The sequence below is a fragment of the Parasteatoda tepidariorum genome, chromosome 1, assembly GCF_982258835.1.
Source record: "Parasteatoda tepidariorum strain Cologne lab strain chromosome 1, Ptep-v5.0, whole genome shotgun sequence".
NCBI classification, from domain to species: domain Eukaryota; kingdom Metazoa; phylum Arthropoda; class Arachnida; order Araneae; family Theridiidae; genus Parasteatoda; species Parasteatoda tepidariorum.
Window position 1 is genome coordinate 97336735 of NC_141755.1, and position 22540 is coordinate 97359274.

The following is a 22540-nucleotide window of genomic DNA, read 5'->3' on the forward strand; positions in this document are numbered from 1 at the left end:
CCCCCCCCCCTGGTCAAGATGAACCTTGTCCGAGTGCGATCCCAGCATGTTGATGACTCAACAAAAGTGACGTCGGCCTAAAACCGGTACTCCCCCCACCCATCATACCTCATGGCTCGCTTCAGTGACTAATGCTCTTATCACCACATGATGAGTTCAAACCTCAGTAATAATTATATTTAAATTAAATAATAAAATAGATTTAAAGTTATTTTATTTCTAACATTCCCTCATAGGTGGCGCCACTAGAGTGAAAATCATGATATCATTTATTTACTATGTAATAATTAACACGTGTATGATCAGTACCGTTGCCATCCAGAGAAAGTTATAATATCCTTTCGAGGGGCAGAAATAATTACTTAATAACTGCCAAGTGAAAATATATCGATGAAACTGTAGGATGATATCGATATAAAATCCTATTCATTTATACACATGCTCATAATACAAAAGTTTAACTTATTTACACATATCTAACCAAGCATTCGTGGGTCAGTGGTTATGATATCCAACTACTGACCCACGAAGGCTTTTTGATTGGCGTGAGTTCGATCCTCAGCCTTAATTATATTTAATAAATAATAATAAAACAGAATTAAATATTAAAATAGATTTAAAGTTATTTTATTTCCATCATCCCCACATAGATGGCACCACTAGAGTAAAAGCATGATATCATTTATGTATTAAGTAATAAAAAGATGACGTCATTACTTCATAATATACAATATTTCACCCCAAATAACAAAGTTTATAAGTGTTGCCACAGCAAGAAACTAATATTGAAATTATTATGTGTTGCCAACCTCAAAAAAGTAATAAATGAAAAATAATATTTAAAAAACGAAACTATATTAAAAACAGAAACCGAAACTAAAAATATATTAGGCTTAAGAAAAAAAGAAATAAGCTCCCCATGACGCTGCAGACGAAGTTTCGATTTAAGACGGGCAGAAATAAACACACGGGCAGAAATAAGCAACATCCGGTTAATAGGCGGGCAGAAATAAGCAACTTCCGGTTTGGCAGAAATAAGCTCCGGTTGACTTTGAGTGATGACGTCACTTCCGTAGCACGTACATCGGCTACTACTACTTATATATATATATATATATATATATATATATATATATATATATATATATATATATATATATATATATATATATATATATATATATATATATATATATTTATATATATATATATTTAGGTGTTTTACGTTATGCAAGTGTTAACATTGCATTGTTAAGGAATAAAATTCAGTATTTTTCTACTTATTATTTTTTTTAACTTTTATACCCTTCCAAAAAAGAGGGGGAAAGAAAAGGAAAGAGTGTGAGAGAGAAGCTGAAAAAATTGATTTTGATTAAATCAATCAAGCTGATATGAGGCCGTTCAAATAATACATAAGCACCTGAAGGGGGGGGGGGAGTACTTGTGATTTTCGTAATTCTACTGACAAACGAGGAGAGAAGGTGTGATTAATACTTACACACGACGTTAAAATCCACTATTTAATCTTCTTAAAGAGCAAAATAAAAAATCGAACATAAAATTTAGACGTGCCAAAATTTCATCAAAACGAAAGTTGAGTTAGGGGGGGGGGATTGGAAAAAAATATTTCTTCGAAGAGTTTAAGAGCTCAAGAATTTTAAACTCAAAAGGAAAATACAACAGTTGTCTAAAAAGTGCTCTACTCAAATTTTTATGACATAAATTAAAATAACTGATTTGTTTTATCCTTTGTTCTATTTCAATCTTTAAATTGGATTATTATAAAAATCAAAATTAAAGAGAAAATCAGGAGCTGCGCAAGGGGAGTTGCGACTTTATTACGTAAACATGGTTGGGATTTGCTTGATTTTGCTAAAAGGGGGAAAGATAGTCCAAAATTGCATTAAAATATGCTTTCGTAATATTTGAACGAACCTTTAAATGTAAGCACAGAATTTCGCTATCAAAATGCGACTTTCCCTGAATGAACGCTTTGAGCTATATCTATTTTTTATCTAACATTTTGTGATATGTTCATTTTTTAAACGCACATTTTGAATTGCATTTATTTTTAAACTCCTATTTAAACGCTTAGTTCTTTTTTTTTAAATACACATTATAATTTAGATTATTTTTTGAATCGCATATTTTTAAGCTATGTTCTTTTTTTTAAAATGAACATTTTGAATTATATTCATTTTTTTTTCTAATGCACATTTTAAGCTGTGTTCATTTTACAAATGCACATTTTGAATTTAATTTTCAAACACGCGTATTGATCTATGTTCCTTCATTTAAATACGCATTTTGAATTATATTCATTTTTTTCCTAATGCACATTTTAAGCTGTGTTCATTTTTCAAATGCACATTTTGAATTTAATTTTGAACCACGCATATTCCTTCATTTAAATACGCATTTTTTAAACGCATATAGCAGTCATAATTTTTAAAATGCTCATATTTGTAATTTTAAATGCACATTTTAAACTGTATCTCCATTTTCTTAAAAACGCAATTTGAGCTATATCCAAGAAAGAAAAAAAAATCCCCTGATGTTAAGCAGTTTTAAACTGTAAACGATATTTCCTTATATCTCTTTCTTGAAGACTGCTTTCCACTGCCATTTGTTATCTTAAATGAGCGTCTTTGTACCGCGAGTACAATAAAAATGCTTCATTAAATTATTCAGCGTTTACAAGACGTTAAGCTTAATAATTCAGAGCACAATTCTGCGGAAGTTATTCACGCTTTGTCAATATTTGCTCAAACAAACAAAACAGCCTTTTCTAAACAATCAGATCTTTAAGAGATCTGCTTTTCTTTCACAATAATCGAGTTTTTATTTAAAAGCAGTAAACACTGTACAATAAAAAAAGAAGAAATCAGTCCGCCTTCAGAGTCGGATCCATTACATTTTTATTTCATTATTGAGTTGATATAACATAAACTATAATTACAAAGCTTAATACCTTTGTTAAAAACGAAGTTTGTTTTATGTTTGATCATTTTCTCCAAATTAAGATTTTATTATAGGATGTTAACAATCCTTTTTTTTTCCTTGTTTAAAATAAATAAAAATTTTATTAGATATAAATTTCCTGTCAAGACTCTGTTAATGTTTTGCGCCACTGTTACGCGTCCTAAATAAATTATTTGTATTAGCCACACATAAAATAGAGTTTTCTGCAAGATTAGTGAGATGTAGGTTAGAGTTTATCAGATTTTTCTATAACATAAATTAGATTATTCTGCAACATAATCTATAAGCACTGTTAAAAATCGGTTGTATTTTGCAGCAAAAGTTGCTGGCATCGTGACAGCCAGCAGGTACTGTAAAATTTACAACAAATTTTCGATTTTGTAACTAACAGCAGAAGGATGTAAAACGTACTGCAAATTTGCTGTTCTGAAATTTACAGCAGACTAATAAAAATTTCACAAAGAGCTATGAGTATTATAACAAACTGCTGCTGATTTCGCAATAAGTTTATTCTGTCAGTGCTGTGAATATAACTGCTCATTGTTGTCAATTCCCATGTTGCTGTTCCTGTACTGACAATGTTGTGCTTTGTCAGTAACAGAACGTTATGGAATTTGCATCAGTCTGCTGAAAAATATACAGCGGTTTCATTACAGCAAAATTGTAAATTCTGCACATGCTGCTGGCAGCTAGTTCTGATACATAAGATTTTTTTAAAGTGTATATAGAACATATTGAACTTGTAGGACTATATAAATAATTATATATAATTAAAGTAATTCATAGCAATAAAAATAAAGTCAATAGAGCAATTGTATAAAGAAAAACACAAATGAAGTAAATATAAATTTATTACCAAATACTTACACGCTTTAATACTTACATACCTGAATTAATACTATAATGCAAAATCTAATTGAATAAAATTCTTTATAACAAATTACTAGACATATAATTATAAAATTTCGACTTCCGAAAAGAGTAAATTCAGTAGTAATTTTATTCAGTTCTTTTTTGTTTCAATTTAATTGATAATAACATCATAAAGCTACAATTCATATGAGCAACAATTATTAACAAACGGGCAACTGAATCTAAATGTTGTAGCTTTTATTTAACTTAATGAACTAATATAAAGCTGATCGTAAGTATTTTGTGATGATTATCTATCTTTGAATAACGAAATTTTTTTCTCGCTTCCATTAAAATGTCCTTACAAACCTGTATCAAAAGTGCATAGTTTTTCTTTAAACAAAACAATTTTTTTTAAAATTAAATAAAGGGAAAACTTCTCTTTTCTTCGGTTGTCCCTTAATGACCACCCTTACTAAGTTATTTAAAAATTCATAATAATTAAGTAATTTGTAAAACATCAGTCTGTGTTGTAATGTGTTACTGTAATGGTGGGAAGAGGGCGAAGTGTGCACTCGGAGCTCACGCGGACAACTTGGAGCTAACGCAGATTTTGTTATTTATCATTCACGATTTCACAAAATCATCTAAAGTATGGGACATAAGCAGTTGCAAGACAACGCTCTTAGTTGGTAAGTAAAGTAAAAAACAAAGTTATGTTAGATAAGCAAATTCTTAATTTTCAGTTTAATTTGTTTTTTAATATTCTTATTATTCGTCGTTTGATAGGAGATATTTTTCTTGAGCATTCTTCTTACATATTTTAGAAGTCAAATTCAATTTACATTTTCTTAGTCAATTAATATTAGGCTTAAATGAACATATGCTTCCATGGGATTAGGAGGGACACATGATTGTGGAACTATTGTTGGCATATCGATATTAGTTTTTCTATAATAACGTGATAAAGTATTAATCATTTAATTGCTGGTTTAAATCAGTTTTAAAAGCAATTAATTTATAAGCATTTTTTTCTAATTTTATTATACATTTCGTTCGATTTATTTTTGTGCTAGGAAAAATTTAGAAAATATATATTTTAAGTTTTTTTATTTAAATGTTTTTTCTATTTCCCGGAATTCTATTATTTTTTTTAATATTAATAGTATGAGGTGTCTTGCCAAAAGTTTTCCTATTAAATATGAGCTGTCTCTCAGTTGAAATTAAATATCGATTTTCCAATTTAATTTATAAAATAAAAGCAAAATTCGCTTTGTTTTAATAAGCTCTTTACTAAATAAGTATTAAAATAGATTTATAGCCTAAGTCTTTAAACAGATATTTATATGGTTGGAATATAGTAAAGCTTTTATACATAAAATTATATTTATTATTTTTATGCGTAAAATTATATTTATTATTTTTATACATAAAATTATATTTATTATTTTTATACGTAAAATTATATTTATTATTTTTATACATAAAATTATATTTTATATTAAAATTATAATTAAAATTCATGTGAATATTTATGTAACTATTAACTTATTAGGTCAAAACTATTTCTGAATTTAATTAAATCCAAGAATAGCCCACCCCATGGCGATTTTTTTTAAATCTCGCCAAGCCAGGTTTCCGGAGGATATTTCGGGGAGGTTATTTAGAACGTTTGATCTCACCAACAAAACTCTTAAACCTGATTGGTATGTATACCTACCTTTATTTGATATATGTATCTACGCGAAAGTTGGATTTACTTAAAAAGGAGGTAAAAATGTTTATTTTTTCGATGAATTAAATATCATGATTTGATGAATTTAATTTGAAATTTAATTTGATTTAAAAGATGAGCCATCAGAGTAAAGGTAAGTTATTTTTTATTCTATTAAAAAATATTTTAATAAATTTGTAATAATTTAAATTGTTTTTTTTTTTTTTTTTTTTTTTTTGACCCAACGTTGATCCGAGTAATAATCGCCAACTTGGCGAGATTTCAGAAAGTCGCCAAGAGGTTGGCTATCCTAGGATATTAACCCAGTACACTTTTCTGGCACACGTTTCACACTTTTTATGGCAAATTTAAAAAATTATTCTCTGTATTTCATTCACTCTCATATAGTAACATTTATATGTTTGTTTTTTTTAGAAAAGAAAATTCATAGAAAATAAAGGTGTGGAATCAGCGAAGCAGAACAGAGAGGAAGCAACCGTTATAACAACTCATGCTTGAAGCTATGGATATTACAAAATGGCTATCTCCGCACGAACTTGCGTCATCTTTGTTTTAATGGGTCCCTCAAACAAAAATCAAATCTTCCTCACACACTTTTCTATTTACTTTTAATTCAGAAAGGTTTCTTGGTTTTTTAAACAAACACTTTTAAATCAATAAATCATTTTTGTTCAGGCTCTGCATTAATTTTTAAAATCATAAATTGATTTTTAAAATCGTTTGTAAAACGATTACCCTTATTTAAATAAAATGTTAGATATTTTGAAACAGAATATAAAATTAACTTTATGCATGAATCAAATTATTATTTGAAGAAAATATAAATACAGGTTGAATAAATATAGATTGAATATATAGGTTGAATCATAAATAGTAACTATCGTATTGAAAACATATGCAAAAATAAATGCATCAGAAAATGAAAATTGAGATCAATTAATAATAATATTTATAGCTTTTAATGAAACGTAATTTAATTTTTTGTTTCGTTATTCTTTTATCCATTAAATTCTGCATCTGAATATTTAAATCTAATTAAATCTGTTTATTAGAGAGCTCTTCACATTAAAAGATATAAATGAAGTTATAAATTTAATTTAATTTACACGTTTTGCTACTAATAGTAGTTATTATGTAATTATCAACTTAATATGCAAATTTTTCTATATATAGTACCTTTTTTCTTACATATTTTCTTTAAGTAATAATATGTTTAATATGTAAGTTAATTTTTTAATTGCAATTTTCTGTTTTAATATACATATTTTTTTTGTTCAGATAAGGATGCGATTATTATTAAACAAAACATTAAATTAAAGTGTATGATTTTACGTCTCTTTGAAATAAATAAATTCTGCACAATGAAAACTATAATTTAAAACGCATTTATTTGTTCTATTTCAAAAAATCGAGCCTTTATTTATATTCTTTGTAAAAACTAAATTTTCATTGTCCTTTTCAAAATTGGTTTTTATAATAAATAGTTGGTAAAAACTTGCTTTGAAACTTGAAGTTGCTTTGGTTATAGATTTAGATGTGTTATAGTTTATAATTTTTCATTCAAGTCCATCAGCAAAAAACAGAAAGTTTCCAATTGAACTTCAAGAAGAAGAAGAAGACCTCTCATACCCACACATGTAACCTATGACATCAGCTCCAGCTAATCTTTGTCAGCGAAATGGCGTATTAAAGTTGAGCTAAGTTTCTCTACATAAGTTAGAATGTTAATTAACTATAGGTTAACTAAATACTACCGTATCGCACATCGAATTAGTTGAAATATAATTCTTTCTCGTCTACTCATTTTATTTAATTTATTTATTATTTTTTTATGTATTTTATTGTAACCGTGATATATTTTGGCTTAGTGTACCTGGCAACTTCAATGCAAATTACTCGAATCATTTTTATTACGTGTACCTCAAAGTATGTGAAGTTAAAATAAATTTTGTACTTTAAATAATTATTCTCAAGAAATCTATGTTTATTTACAGTTGGAAAAATTATGAACTAGTGCATCTGTGTCATTAGTAAAAATAAAAAAATAAATAAATCTTTGCAAGTAACTAAATTCAAAATAAAGAGAGAAAAACAATAGAACAGATGTTTAAAAATAAACTATTGTTAATCATTAATAGTGATAATTACTAAACTACTATATACTTTGCTACTATATTTATTCGCGTCTTTTAGTTATTCGAAGCGGAAATATTTCATTAAGCTTTTAAAGTTATAACACTTAGCATTGTGAATTGTGTATGGTAAAAATAGTGATATGATCGCCAGATAGGGATTATTGGCGACATTAAGTACACCATCAGTGAAAGTGTTATTAATGTATTTCTATTGTTCGCAATCAAAACATATAATCACTTCATATGACGAAATGAATAGTTAGCGTGATTTTTGCGCAACCAGGAATTCCGCTGATGATTTAAAGTAGAGCGAAGTGCCTATGGGGATTATAAGTGAAAGTAAAGTTGTCAATACACGCAATTCTTTATCTTCAGATCATACTCCTTTTTTTAAACAGCATTGGAGAAAATAAAAAGAAGTGCTCAATTTCACCTGTCTAACGAAAAAATTGATTGATGTTGTAACTTTGAAACATGTATCTGGTATGATCTAGTTTCTTCAAAGGACCTAATACCTACATTCTTAATCATAACTGTATTAAGTGTATTAAAAAAGAGGATTCTCCCCCCTCCCCCTAAATGAACTTAGAAATTAATCTAGATTGTTTTCTTTAAACTGGAAAGAGTCAGAGCTTAGAAGTAGATTAATAGAAATAAATTATTTTTAACTTTAAGTTTATATAAAAAAATGTGATATTTCCGGTACACAACAGCACTTTTTTTTATAATAAGTGGGTAAAAATATACTTAAGGGTGCCCCTTGGCGAAATTGACGACTTATGCTTGGCGCCATTCCTGTTTGCGCAGAACACCGTGTTAAAAGGAATGGCGGCGAAAACATAATCATATTTCAATAAAACATTGAAAAATTTCAGCAAAACATCGGCCAAAATTTTATAAAATTGCAATGAACCCAATATAAGCAAAATTAATAAACCCAATAAAATACATTTTGAATCGGAAAAAAAATTAATGGAGTACGCACCGAAAGAAAAGGAAAAAAACAGCTCACTTTTCCATTAAGCTTGAATATTCTCAGGCACAGAATTCTCTTATAGCAGTTAGTTACTGTTTAAATTTATCATGAATATAATCTGTGTACCTCCATCACCGCATAAATTCGGCGAAATACGAATCGAAAATGGCGTCTGTGGTACCGGACTGGCGGTGACATTTTTTTCTTAAGTCGCTTTTTATGACTGCCCACATACTTTGATCTTATTAACCAGAAGCAAAAGTAACCTTACCAGCCGGTATCCAACTTAGAACTAACGGACCTCTGAAATTACATATATCGTAGAACATTTAAAAATAACGCTAAAATCTAATCCAATAAGAACCGCAATTGGGTTTCAACATAGCTCAGCTTAGCAATCAACCGCGATCACAACTTGGCGAGAATCAAGGGTCACCCTTAAATACTACCCCGATAGTCTTTTCAGTAAACTAATTGTAAGATGGAAGGCTGGCATCTATAACTATTTATTGAAGTTATACTTCTTAAGGCCTGGTTTCTTAGGACAGGACGCGGTCAGCTGAAAATCAGCGCTAACCTCTGATTGGTCCATTTGTGAGTTTGATAGTATACGTCATCGAACGCTCATCTTGAACTACAATTGCCGTCCAACTCAACTGCAGTTGGATTACAACGTGACGTTAACCACAGAAGCAATGGCGGACAACAGCCAACAGCACATTGAAATCAGCCAAGATTTTGACATTAAACATAGCTTCTTCATTAAACATAGCACTCTTCATTTAGCTCAGCTGTAATGTGTTTTTTCTTGGACAGAGTCATTATTTGTTCTCTAAAACACTGGTCGACAGTAAAAAAATCAATACAAATTTAAAATAAATATTTGTTTGCGCTATTAACGCATGCGCAATGAGAGATAATGTCTGCGTTGGACCGACTGCTCACGCTGAGCTAACAAAAAAGTATTTTTTTGGCGTCAGCTCTACTTCAACTTTCCGCTGACGCCCAGATAAGGCGCTAGTTCTAAGAAACCAGGCCTTAAGCTAACAAACCAGTATTTTGTTGGCGTCAGCGGGACGTTGACGTCCCGCTGACGTCATTGTCAACGTTGATTGTCAACGTCCCGCTGACGCCCAGATAAGGCGCTTGTCCTAAGAAACCAGACCTTTATGCGACTTCCAACAAGGTTGTGTTAAACGTTTAACACTACATTTTTGCCGGGAAATCACGTGGTAGGATCCAGTTTTCCCTCATTCATTTTCATATTGTTTTGGTTCTCACTAGCATAAAAATAATAAAAGTCATAAAAGTATTGTTTTTCTATAAATATTTTTTTAGTTTGTTTTGATGCACATATAATTTAATAGGGTAGTATTTTTTATTTTCAAACTTAGTGGATAACAATTGTAAAAAATAAGTGAAAATAATCCCACGGACAATGCGATGGATTTAAGGTTAAGTCAAGGTACGTCTCTTGTGAATATCAATTGATTGCTAGGTTTTCTCTTTTCTAATTGCCATTTATATTTCACCAAATGCAACCATGAGGGATATTAAATTATTTATAGCAAAATCTTTATTGCCACTATCCACTGCAGGTTCACAAGCTTTGGCAGACGTTACTGGTGAATAAATTGATTATTGTGAACGGTCTGTGATCCTTGCAGGAGATTTTAATGTGAATTTCTAATTACCTGAAGCTGAAACATTATTAACCTTCCTTAAAGACAAATTTGGATGGGAAATGATAAAGGGTAAAAATGATCCAACAACCAAAGGGGTAACTACCATTGATGCAGTTTTTGCAAGAAATATTGAAAAAATAGAACTCAAACATTTCGTATCTTACTTCAGTTATCATAATCCCATTGTAAATGTTATAGATTTGGATATTTCTCCACTCGAAAATGATAATTAAAAGATGCGATCAATTGTGAATTGTAAGCATTGTTAATAAAGTTTGTCTTAAAGAAACAATATGATTTCACTAAAAATTAATTTCCACCCCTTCCTATTTTCATTTCCACATTACGAAGTTTAACTTCTTACGTGCGGAGGGACTCCACGCACTATTTTTTTTCTGTTTGAATTCATTTACAATTAATAAAGAAAAGTTTAATAATGCTATAACTATTAAATTTACCGGATTATTTTGGATACTTAAACATAAAATTACGACAGGTATTCATTCAGAATATTAAGTTAGTGACGATGCTCAGAATATTAGAATTCGCGATCGCAACGAACTACAGGGGGCGTTGTTGCATGAGACGAATTCCTGCGATTTCCATAAGAACAGTCATTCAGTTGCTCTGGAAACGTCTTCAGTGTAGCATTGCAACGTTCCTTCTTTATCGTGGCTTATTAAATTTAAAAAAGAAAAATGTTTGATATTCTTTCTCATGCAAGCGAAAACAAAATGGTATCTCTTTTTTTTTTAGAGAAGGAGGATCCAAAACCCATCGGAAAAATTTGTAAATAAACAGGGCAAAAAAGTATGTATCTTCTTTTTAGAGTTAAAACCTAATGCCTGAAAAATAGTTTTACTAAATTTAATGATATAACAAGTAAGGCCTATTTAAACTTTGCATTCCATAGTTTTGAGAATCATATTACTTCAAACATTAAAATGTGCAAATAATATACATAAGCTCACAATTTTATATAATTTAATTTTGCAAAAAAAGTTTTTTGACAGCGATTTTTATCAAAAAATTTTAAGTTTCAGTAAAAATCATTATTTATAAACTAAAAAACGTAAAATAAAGAATGCTTACGAAACAAAACAAAAAAACGATTCTAAAAATTCCTCACATTAAAATAAAAAAAAACTTTCATGTTTCTTTTTATTCATAATCGGATGCAGAAAACCATTCTATAGAGAATTATCATCAAATGGGAAAAAAATTATTTACAAGTAAAATTTTTTATTATAAAAATTGTAACTATAAATAATAGTTACAATAGAAACTGCTATAAATCCAGAGAATTCCAAAATCATATGTTCTTCACTTAAAATCTTTATTCTCAAATAATATATACATAGATTATCCCTTCATTACTTTAGATGACACACCACACAATAAAATGTTATAATTACAAGATTTCTATATGAATTTCAATATGCAACTTTACAGAATAACTGAATTCTAGTTGAAATTTATTATTCAAAACTAAAACATTCTTACCAAGAAAACGATAAAAATGTATTAATAATCAGCATAAATGATATTATTTTAAGTAATTTGGATGATTCTTTATTGTTGTTTTCAGAATTATATAGATTCAGAAATATATACTATTCTAAAACTATTACAGTTCTGCATGTTCTAAAATTACATTTGTTAATTGGAATGAAGTAAGCAATGTTGACTTCACTTTAATTTGTAATAAATTGAAGATAAAAAAAAAGTTATTTTACCGTAATACATGCATCTGTAGCAGTATGGAAGTTATCAGTTGCAAGTTTGTTGATAATGGAAAGGTGGAAATTATTGAGAAATTTCTTTAAATGTTGGGTGCGTTCTGTTTCTGACAGATTTACCAATGTACTAGGACGCTCTTTCAAGTTCTTCTGCCTCTTCTTCAGGGAAATTTTGCTTCTTATTTGCTACTAAGAAAATGGCGTCCGACTTTGCCAATGATTATGCTATGATAGAACTAAATGCCTGATATTTTCAGGCTCCCACTAGAGGGCTTACTCAAGCGTTGCTATCGCGAATGCTAAAAACGTTAAAAATGTGGGGTAACTTAAAGTACTAAAAATATCGTGTAACTATAAATACTAAAAATAACAAGGGACGATAAATAATAAAAATACGATGTGACTATAAATGCTAAAAAGTTTCAGGTTATTGGGATTAACTAAACCAGGGATGGGCAAACTACGGCCCGCGGGCCAACTGTGGCCCGCCGGAATGTTTTATCCGGCCCGCGGATAGAATTCTAACTTGCCGATCCTTAGCGAATATAAACAAGTTACATTTTACATCCATTATTTTGTCTACTTTGTTTAAAGCTATTTTATCTCCTTCCTTTTTAACAAAGTACTGATGATCTTTTTACTTTCTCTATTGGTGGAATTGATTGAAATAGTTAGCACAGACAGCTTCAATTGGCAAAATTTTGAACGCAGAAGTTCTTTATAGAATAGCCGCAGATTAGCTCCAACTAGCTTTTGTCTTTCTCGAGGATCAGACATATGAAATCTAACATCGGTGAATTGTGCTTCACGTGTGGCAGACAGCGCATTTTAAGCTCCAACGAGCTGATTTTTCTGTCGGTGCGAGTTCTAACATTATTTATTGAGTATGTAAAGATTGCACATTAGTGTTGCCTCTAGAGATGTTTGAGTTTTGCAAATCATTACTAAAAGCTAGTTTCCAAAATTTAATATCTCATGCCCAGAAAATCAGTGCTATGTTTGCTTCATCTTATATATGTGAACAAGTGTTTTCAACTATGAACCTTAGAAAAAATCATTTCAGAAGTAGACTAACAGAAAACCATTTAACCTGGTTCCTTAATATAAGCACATCTCACTTCGAACCTCAATATAAGGAGCTTATAAAAATGAAATAGCAATTTCATTCATCTCATTAAATATTTGAATAAAAACTTGTATATCGTTTTTTTATTATTTTTATTTTACAAGTTTTTACTCGGTCCACCAAACTTTTTTTTTTCCTGATTTTTGGCCCTCGACTAAAAAAGTTCGCCCATCCCTGAACTAAACTATCAAGTTTTTTATAAGAAAATTAGTTGGATTGTTGCTGATGTCTTTAAAATTCACTTCCCCTCTTAAGATTTATCTGCTGATACAATTTCTGTTGTATAATTTGAAAATGAATAAGCATAGATGCTGGACAGACAGTGAAAATCTGCATTTAATAGCTCTTGTTACATAAAAATTTAGATAAGTTCGAATGCAATCATGATTTACAACAAACCTAGCAAATTTAAAGATCCTTTCTCGGAAAAAACTGTACTTCATAGTTCCGAAAGTAATCTTAGAAACATTGCAAAAATAGGTTGCAATAATGAATGTGCCGGTAAAATCCTAGAATAGCCCACCTCTCTCCACTTTTTGAAATCTCGCCAAGTTGGCGATTATTACTAGGATCACTGTTGCTTTTTGAGTATTATAAATAAAAATCACTCGTCCATTCGCTTGCCATTTTTACCTGGTACCGCACCAAAAAGTTTTAAAAAATGAAATAATAACGGTAATTCGGTAATAAATAAAATAACGGTTAAAAAATGAAATAACAACGATGATTCTAACAGCAAGAGATCAGGAGCATAAATGCCGAAAAATAAACATTTTTACCTCTTTTCTAACGAAATCCAACTTTCGCGTAGGTATACATATCAAATAACCAATCAGGTTTAAGAATTTTGGTGGTGTGATAGAACGTTCAAAATAATCTCCCCGAAATATCTTCGGGAATCCTAGTTTAGCGAAATTTCAAAAACTTTGCTTGGCGAGATTTTAAAAATTCGCCACAGGGTGGGCTATTCAAGAATCCACCAGAATGTTTCTATTGCCCACTCCTAACTGCAATGCATCGAGTTTCCATACTGCCAATTAGGTTGTCAAATGTGAAATGGAAAACGAAGATTCGATGTGGAAAAAGAAAACTTTTTTCAGTTCATATAAGAATTGTAGAGGATGACTCAAATTTTCATCCAAGGTAGTTTCAAACATTTCCTATCGAACTTAGGTCTGGAAATATGTCTGACCTATCCTTCTGGTGAATGTCTTCACTTTCAAGAAATTCCTCAGCATGTTGGGGTCTATAGCTGTGCACTTCTCTTCATTAAAATGAAATAAGAACCATCAATTCTCTCTAAAAACGAGACAGAGAGAGCTACAAAAACACATCACTATATTCAATCAGTAGTAGTGCTTCTTTGAAAGACATTGGGCCACAGATTCCATAGGTCATTCGACCACCCAAAATGATACCTTCAGATTATCAGATCAATTTTTGCTACAGATAGAACAAAACAGTTTCAGGTAATGTCTTAGTAATTTTTTAGTTAATTTATCTACGTTTAATATAAATATACACTTTGAAAAATTGTGGTCGGGCATCAATGGATTAAAATTTATGACACGAGTAAGACTATCATGCCATAAATAAACAATGCGCAGAAAATTAAACGAGTCACCCTAAATAATTTTTGATCTAATGATGGGATCTTCACATCGTAGGACTCAATCTTAATAGTTTGAGGAGGTGGCCTCAAATATGCTAATTAATTAGTGCAGATGATATTTTAAGTGACGAAATCAAACAAAAGAACGTTTTTTCTCTTAATAAACATACTCTTTCTTTCGACGTAATATGATTTCTGGCTCTCAAAATATAGAGGGCAGCAGCAATCTGGGAAATATGGTTCCAATAGTTTAGTCAGAGCGGTCAAAAGTTTGAACCCTTTAATACTAATTTTACTTTTTGCGCATTTTACCATATCTCAAGAAACTTTTGAGTAAATTGAAAAATCGATTATAAAATTAATTTAGCCAGAGCAAATTTCAAGCAAAAAATAACTTTTATTATATATTTATTATTTTTTATCAAGTAATTTAATACTTATCAAAAAAGTTTTGAGTTGTAAGGTATACAATTTTTATCATCATTTTAAAGAATATAATTTTAAACAGCAAAATATGAAATTTAAGCAAAATCGGTCTAACAGTTTCTTAGAAATCTAATTTTTAAAAAAGTCTTATTTTTATATTCGTATAATAAAATATTACTGACAGGATCTGAAACCTTTAATAGTTAGTCTATTTGAGGATTAAAACATTTATCGCCGCTATTTACGTGATAAAAATAGAAAAAACCATTAAGTCGCATTTTTATTATTTGACCAATTGCTACCTCCATTGAACCCTGATTAACCTCACGAGTTGCGTATTAGTGGCCGACCAAAAAAAAGTGACCAATGGATTCATTGGACATTTACCACCATCAAGCTACAGTGGATAAACAAGGTAAACCATCAACAAATTCTAACTTATGGATCTTTTTGTTAGTTAATGAATCTTTATCACGCACAATTGAAGTTTCTGAAAAAGAATAATAACTCCATCAATTAGTGAGTGAGAGTTGGAAGTTATTCGTGTGTTGGAAGCGTGACCTATTAAGATAAGAAAGTAAAGGAATTGGAAGGTTTTTCAGAACGTTTCTGGATCCCCCCTTTGTGATTCGAACAGACCTTCAAAAGCAATACGAATCTAGTTTCTTTTTTCTTTTACCTGCGATGATATAACCTGATTTTTTCTTTTTCGGAAGTATTGGACTACTGGGTGAGAAAGGGGAGGGTCTTTGTGGGGGAGAGAAAAGGGTGTATTACTCTAAATTAGATCGTTCTGAATAATTGTGCTTTGGACAATTGTTCAGTTGGTATATAAGTGCTAAGTACGAGTGTTTGTTTTCATTTGGGATTTGGTGGTTTAAGTTTTTAGAATGCAGAACTTTTTGGTAAGTTCATGAGTTTAAACATTATCTAAAATATATTTTTTAATTAAAAAATCATTACTAGCATTTGAATTGAACATCAATAATAATTCCTATTTAAAGACACTTCCATAATTGTGGGAGATTTAAACAAAGTAATAAGATTAAATTTGTAATTCTAAATTTTTTTTAAAAGTAAAAAAGCATCCCAAAATTTTCAAAGATATTTCCATTTGTAATTTGACTGAAGAGTTTTAAAGTTACGGAACACCTTATTACCTATTGTATTTGTCAATTTCCATTGAAAATTTTCACGAAAAGGAGGAAAAACATTGCATTAAAAAATATAATTATGCACTGAGAAAAAAGTATGGTCAAAACTACCAAGATATGGTAAAAGATGAGGAGTCTCTGGCTCTATAGAAATACCAAAAACCTCTGCAATTTTTACCGAAGTCTTTGGGAATTTTTTTTTCGGGCAAAATTAACATTAAAATATGGTTTCAAAAAAATTATAAAATTTGGTAAAAAAAAATTTCATAATTTCATTATAATATCTTAGCATAATGACCACATATTCGGTTAAATTTACTTTTCAGTTTTGCATTTGTTACAAAATGTGTGTTAATAAAAAATTCAATTTTGAAAACCAGAATTTCTAGTAAACCATTACAATATGAACTGTAAAATTACCAAATGAATGTTTTAAAAACTGCATATTTTAGTTTTATTAACCAGAATTATGGGGGAGGGGGTATGACAAATTTCATTACCATACAGTGTGGAAGTTTGACCAGAAATGTTTTCTTCGGGTGCATTACATTAGTTTCTATTTCTTAAAACAAAAATTAAAAGAAAATTTAAATTTGAACAATGCGTGAACCATATTGTAAAAACCTATATAACCCTTAATCATTGCGTCCAAATGCAACTAAACAATTATAAAATAATTCTGAAAAGTGGATTATGTGGCATTAATACAGATTACTCATTTCATTCAGATACTTTGTCTAGCGGCTTGCTTTTGTGTAGCAGTTTCTTCAGGCATCGACTTTTTGCATCATGATTTTGATGTCCAAATTCATCCAACACATGGACATGGCCATTATGGTCATGGCGACCATGGATTTGCAACTAGCATAAGATACGACGAAAGATACCACCACAAATTACCCGTATATTCTCATCTTGATGATTCAGTATATCATTACATCTTGGACGGTCACCATAATGATGATATTCATCTTTATTGAAATCATAAAGAGTAAGTTAATTTATTTTGTACTTGCTTTATTGATTTATGCTTATTTTCGTGATAAAATATTATACCAAGTTTCGCAAATTTAATCTTAAAGCAAATGACAAAATTAGAATTATTTCTGAATTGGTGCACGTTTCTAACTGCTTATCTAGCATTGGTTTGTTCGAAGGTATGTCTTCCGTAATTTATTTTGTTGTGATTTTCTCTAATTTAATATTGTTATTTCGTTTTAAAGTTTAACCTAATCGCAAATGCAGAAGAAAAAATCAAATTTATTTCTAGATTTTAGTGCATTTATAACTGCCTATTTTGGAATTGGTTTATAATGATGATATAGCTTTTATCATTTATTTTAATACTTATTAGGATGATTTATTACAAGTTTTAAGAATTTACTTAACCGCAAAGGACAAAACTATAATTTTTTTTTTTACCTTGAGACAGATTTTTCGAAAAATTCGACCCAGCCAGGAGAAAATATAATAGTAAAACATTTTGTAACTGTAGTGTTTTTATCATTTCGCTTTCGTGTCTATGAAAGAGAAATCTTGCAATCAAAATTTTCGTCATTTTCCAATACACTAGAGTACTTTAAACCCCTATCGGTTATGGGCCTGATGACAATGCTAGTTATAGTCATTTTTTAACCACTTGAATCATTGTTTGGATTTTATCGTTAAATCAACATTCCGATTTCTTCCAACTATCTGGAGTGCAATACGTCTGATTACTTTTCGCCATGGTGTATATTGAAGATTACTAAGCTTTGAAAAATGAATAACTTGTAAAATCTCTCTCCCCGAGAGTTATTACACAGTGAAGAAGGACCGTGCATATTTTTAAGACTGATTCAAGTGATTTAATTCAAATGTTTGATAATGCACAAAAATTTGCCTTTGAAATCAAATAACATTTCAGCCAGGGCTTGAAAAAGCTCAGAAATTTTACACGTTCCCGAAGACGGCTTGTCCAACAATGTACCCGTCCTCCTTTGAAACTAACCCGTAGCATCTAAATAAATAAAAATACAATTTTCTCTTATTTATTACAAACATTTATATAAATTGCACAATGAATTAGTAGTTACTAGGATTACATTATACAGTAATTAAAGAAATACCATGTTACTAATAATAACCTAGTATTTCTTTTATTAAATAATTTATTTCTTTTATGAAATAATTTAAACGACTAAAGTCAAGACGGAAAAATGGCTGTTCGCGCGGACGTCGGATTCGAGAAATTCGTTGTCCGTGGGGAATTTTTTACCGCCGAGGACGGGCGGACGGTGGTTTTTCAAGCCCTAATTTCTGCAATACAAAATCTGATAAGCTATAAAATACAATATAAAAGCATACCTACTCTACACTGTAGAAACTGTGGTGTGCTATTTCTTTGAATTTGATGTTGAACAACCTAACAAATTTTGTAAACGAAGACTTTTTTTTCAAGTTACCACCAAATCGAGCTTTCATATACAACAGGGTTTAGTTAAATCCAAAACGTTTATAATGGAAAATATTTTCACCAAGTCACGCGCATTCACACCATACGTTAAATCTTTTCACTTCCGAACATTAAATTTAGCAAACGTTTAGTATCATTTGTAGATTTTTTTCAATCTGGTAGGCTAGTGTGAAATCAGCGATGTTTTCACATTGCTATAGATTGACGGAAACAAAAGTTCCCCCTCACACATTTTATGTATGAATGTTTTAAATTACGTAAAAAGTACAATTTTATTAAGCAAACTGAAATACTTTTATAGTTACTATTCACTCCTGTTCTGTTTAGCCTTTTCGAATTCATCTTAATATTCTTTCTGTACTATGCGTATATTTGATTTACAAACTAATTCTATTTTAAGAATTAGTGCATATATGCATCCTAAATTAATGATTCTTATTTCTAGTAAAAATAACTGTCAAAATATGTCTCGTAAAAACACAATTTAAAATAATTGTATGTCTAAACACCAAAATATGGTGGTAACTAGTTTGCATCAAGTTGTGTAAAGGAATATAACTTGTGTCTCAGAACTGCTCTGGTGAAATAAAATAGTTGCCACCATTTTTAATGTAAAGATACACGCAAATTTTTTTACAGTGTTAAGCATAATCATTAAAATAACTTTAAAACTAATTTATAATTATTACAAATTATTTTTTGCTCTAAATTATTTTTGGGCAAACAAGCTCCATAATTGTTTAGAAAATAAATTTTCTATTCACGCAATAAGTTGTAGAGAGATATGGCAAAAAATCAGAAATGTTGAAATCAAGTTTTCAAACATTTTACCTACTAAAACTGTTCCGACCAAGTTTCCAAAAGTGAGACTACCCACCCTCCCTTATTTTGAGAATATGTTAGAAAGAAAGAGTATTCATTATAAAATCTGTACTTTACAGTATTAACAGTATTTTTGGTTCCATAGGTTCGCCAAAAAGCTCAAATTTTTACTGAAATGCTTTGCTAATGATTTTGGTGGGATTAACAATAAAATATAGTTTTATAATATGTGATAAATTTGGCAATTTTTATCATAATACCTTGAAGCAGTGTTTCCCAAAGTGTGGTACGCGTACCCCCAGGGGTACGGGAACAGTTCAGCGGGGGTACGCGTTCTTATGCGAAATATCTTGCAACAAACGAAAATTGCAAAAAATTTATTTGAAAACAAAGCTAGCTATGAAAATTTACGATTACGTATTTTTCTATTGGCTATTTTTTGCAGAATTAGCTGTTAATAATTAGTGGTGTCAACAGCCAGTTGTGATTTTTAACTTGTGCGCAATTTTTTTATGGTAAAAAATACATTCATTCTTTTATTAGTGGTACACAGCGTTACGAAAAATTTAGAAAGGGTGCACAAAAGTCATAAGTTTGGGAAACACTCCCTTAGAGCATGGCGCAAAAGCCATTTAATTTACTTCTTTAATTATTTTAATTTACCATTTAATTTACTTTTTTAAAATTTTCTTCTGAGTTTTGTACTTTTTACTAAATATGTGATAAAAAAACTAATTTTGTAAAGCAGAATTTTCGGTAAAACATTACCATATGAAGGGAAAAATTACCAAATGAATGCTTATATATCGTATTACTTATACGAATGCTTATATATCGTATATTTTGGCTCTTATAACTAGAACTATGTTTTTTTTAATACCAGTAATACCATTAAATACATCATGGTAATTTTACTAGAATTCTTTTCCTAAATTTTATTTGGCAGCTTTTATAATCATCAATTGAATGTACTGATTATTTAGCATAAGTAAGAAAAACTATTTAGATATTATTTTAGTCGTGAAATTCGATCATTAGAGCAAAAATTAGTTATAGTTATTAATTTTTTCTTTGTTTGTGGATACAAAATGATTAATAATGAAATATTAATCTAATATAAGTCTAATATTTCCCATTTTCGTTCTTTTACAGATAAAGCTGATTCCTTGTCAAAGAACTGCCAAATATCCGGATAAATCAGGGATTTCCCAGAAGCTTTATGTTCTGTGTTTAGTTGTGTCGTCAGTTGTTTTAATTTAAGAAATGTAAATAAATTGTTTTCTAAAACATCTGTTTGTTTCAAAATTGGACGCTGAATTGATTGTTTCCTATGTTTAATAATACCGTAACATGTTTTTTTATCACACTATGCTGAGTTCACTAAATTACATTTTGTTGATACTGTAGGCAGGTTATTGCAAGCTCTGAACTTAGTTAATTTTTATTTATTTTTAATTTAAATATTATTTTCAAACATGTAGACCACCTTTTTTTTACATATTTAGAATTACATTTCTAAAAGAAATTTTTTGTACCAATAATAAAAATCTAATTTTTCTCTTCTTTTTTTCAAGGAGAAAAAAACTAAATATGATGAATCAATGCACCGAAACAAAAACGGATCACTCTGAATAACTTTTGATCTATTGATGGGATCTTTATGTTCTAGGACTCAATCTTAATGGTTCGAGAGGGTATCCTCAGATATGTTAATTAATTAGTGCAGACGATACTTTAAGTCACGAAATCAGACACTAAAACGTACTTTTCTTAATAAACATACCTTTTTTTTTCTTTTTTTCCGCTGTGAATTCGGATTTCCAATCCCCAAAATATAGAGAGAAGCTGTAATCTCTGGAAATGTGGTCCCGATAGTTTGGTCAGGAGAGCGATTCAAAGTTCGGTCAGTTTTACTTTTTACTTACTTCGCCATATCTCGAGAACATTTTAAGTGAATTGAAAAACTTTTACGCACAATTATAAAATTTGTTAATCCAATGATAATTCCGTGCAGAAAATAACTTTTAATAAAATGCTTATTATTCTTTATTATTTTATTTTATAATGGTCGAAGAAATTTTGAATTGTAAGGTATGGATTTTTTACATCATTTTAAAACATGTAATTTTGCATTGCAAAATGCAAAATTTGAGCCAAATTGGTTGAATAGTTCCTGGGAAATTGAATTCTAACTATGGGACTTTTTGAAAATTCGATTTCTCAAGAACTATTCAGCCGATTTCGCTCAAATTTTGCTTGCGTTACCCAAATGGATTTAAATCAGTAGCTCAGAGAAAAAATAAATAATAATAGTTGTCGAATTTCATGATGCTGATCGTGATCAAGAAGTACAGGAAATATGAAAGCATTGACACACTTTTTACAAAAATCAAATTACCAATCAATTAAAAATGCAACATTAACATAAAATTATGAGCATACTGCATTTTCCAAATTGACATTTGATAATTTATAACGTTTGTCATTTGTTTAGCTTTTCATCTGAATTATAAACTAGCCTTTTTATTAAATATTCTTAAGAATGTACAAATTGAGTAAAACCTTCTTACACTGCAAAGAATTTCGGTAAAAAGTACCGGCACTCAGGGTTCAGGTACTTCTTCTTAATTTTTCCTTGATTTTTATTTTTTCTTGATTTTGGTTTTTTCTTGATTTCGATTTTTTCTTGATTTCGATTTTTTCTTGATTTCGATTCTTCTTGATTTTGAAATGAATGTTTAAACATAAAAAAAGATGATAAGAATGGTCAAATTTCTCATGTTTACTTTGTACCTTTCCTGGGTGCACATAGAAAACTTTATAGTTCCTTAGTGATGTTGT

At 29.8% G+C, this 22540-nt stretch overlaps 1 long non-coding RNA gene across 1 annotated transcript; it reads left to right on the forward strand.

Moving 5' to 3' along the window:
- The first annotated feature begins 15509 nt into the window (after positions 1 to 15509).
- Positions 15510 to 20984, forward strand: LOC107455894 (uncharacterized). Its single transcript, XR_001585637.4, has 3 exons — positions 15510 to 16173; positions 17151 to 17413; positions 20852 to 20984. It is a non-coding gene; the product is annotated as an uncharacterized LOC107455894 (long non-coding RNA).
- Positions 20985 to 22540: the final 1556 nt, after the last annotated feature.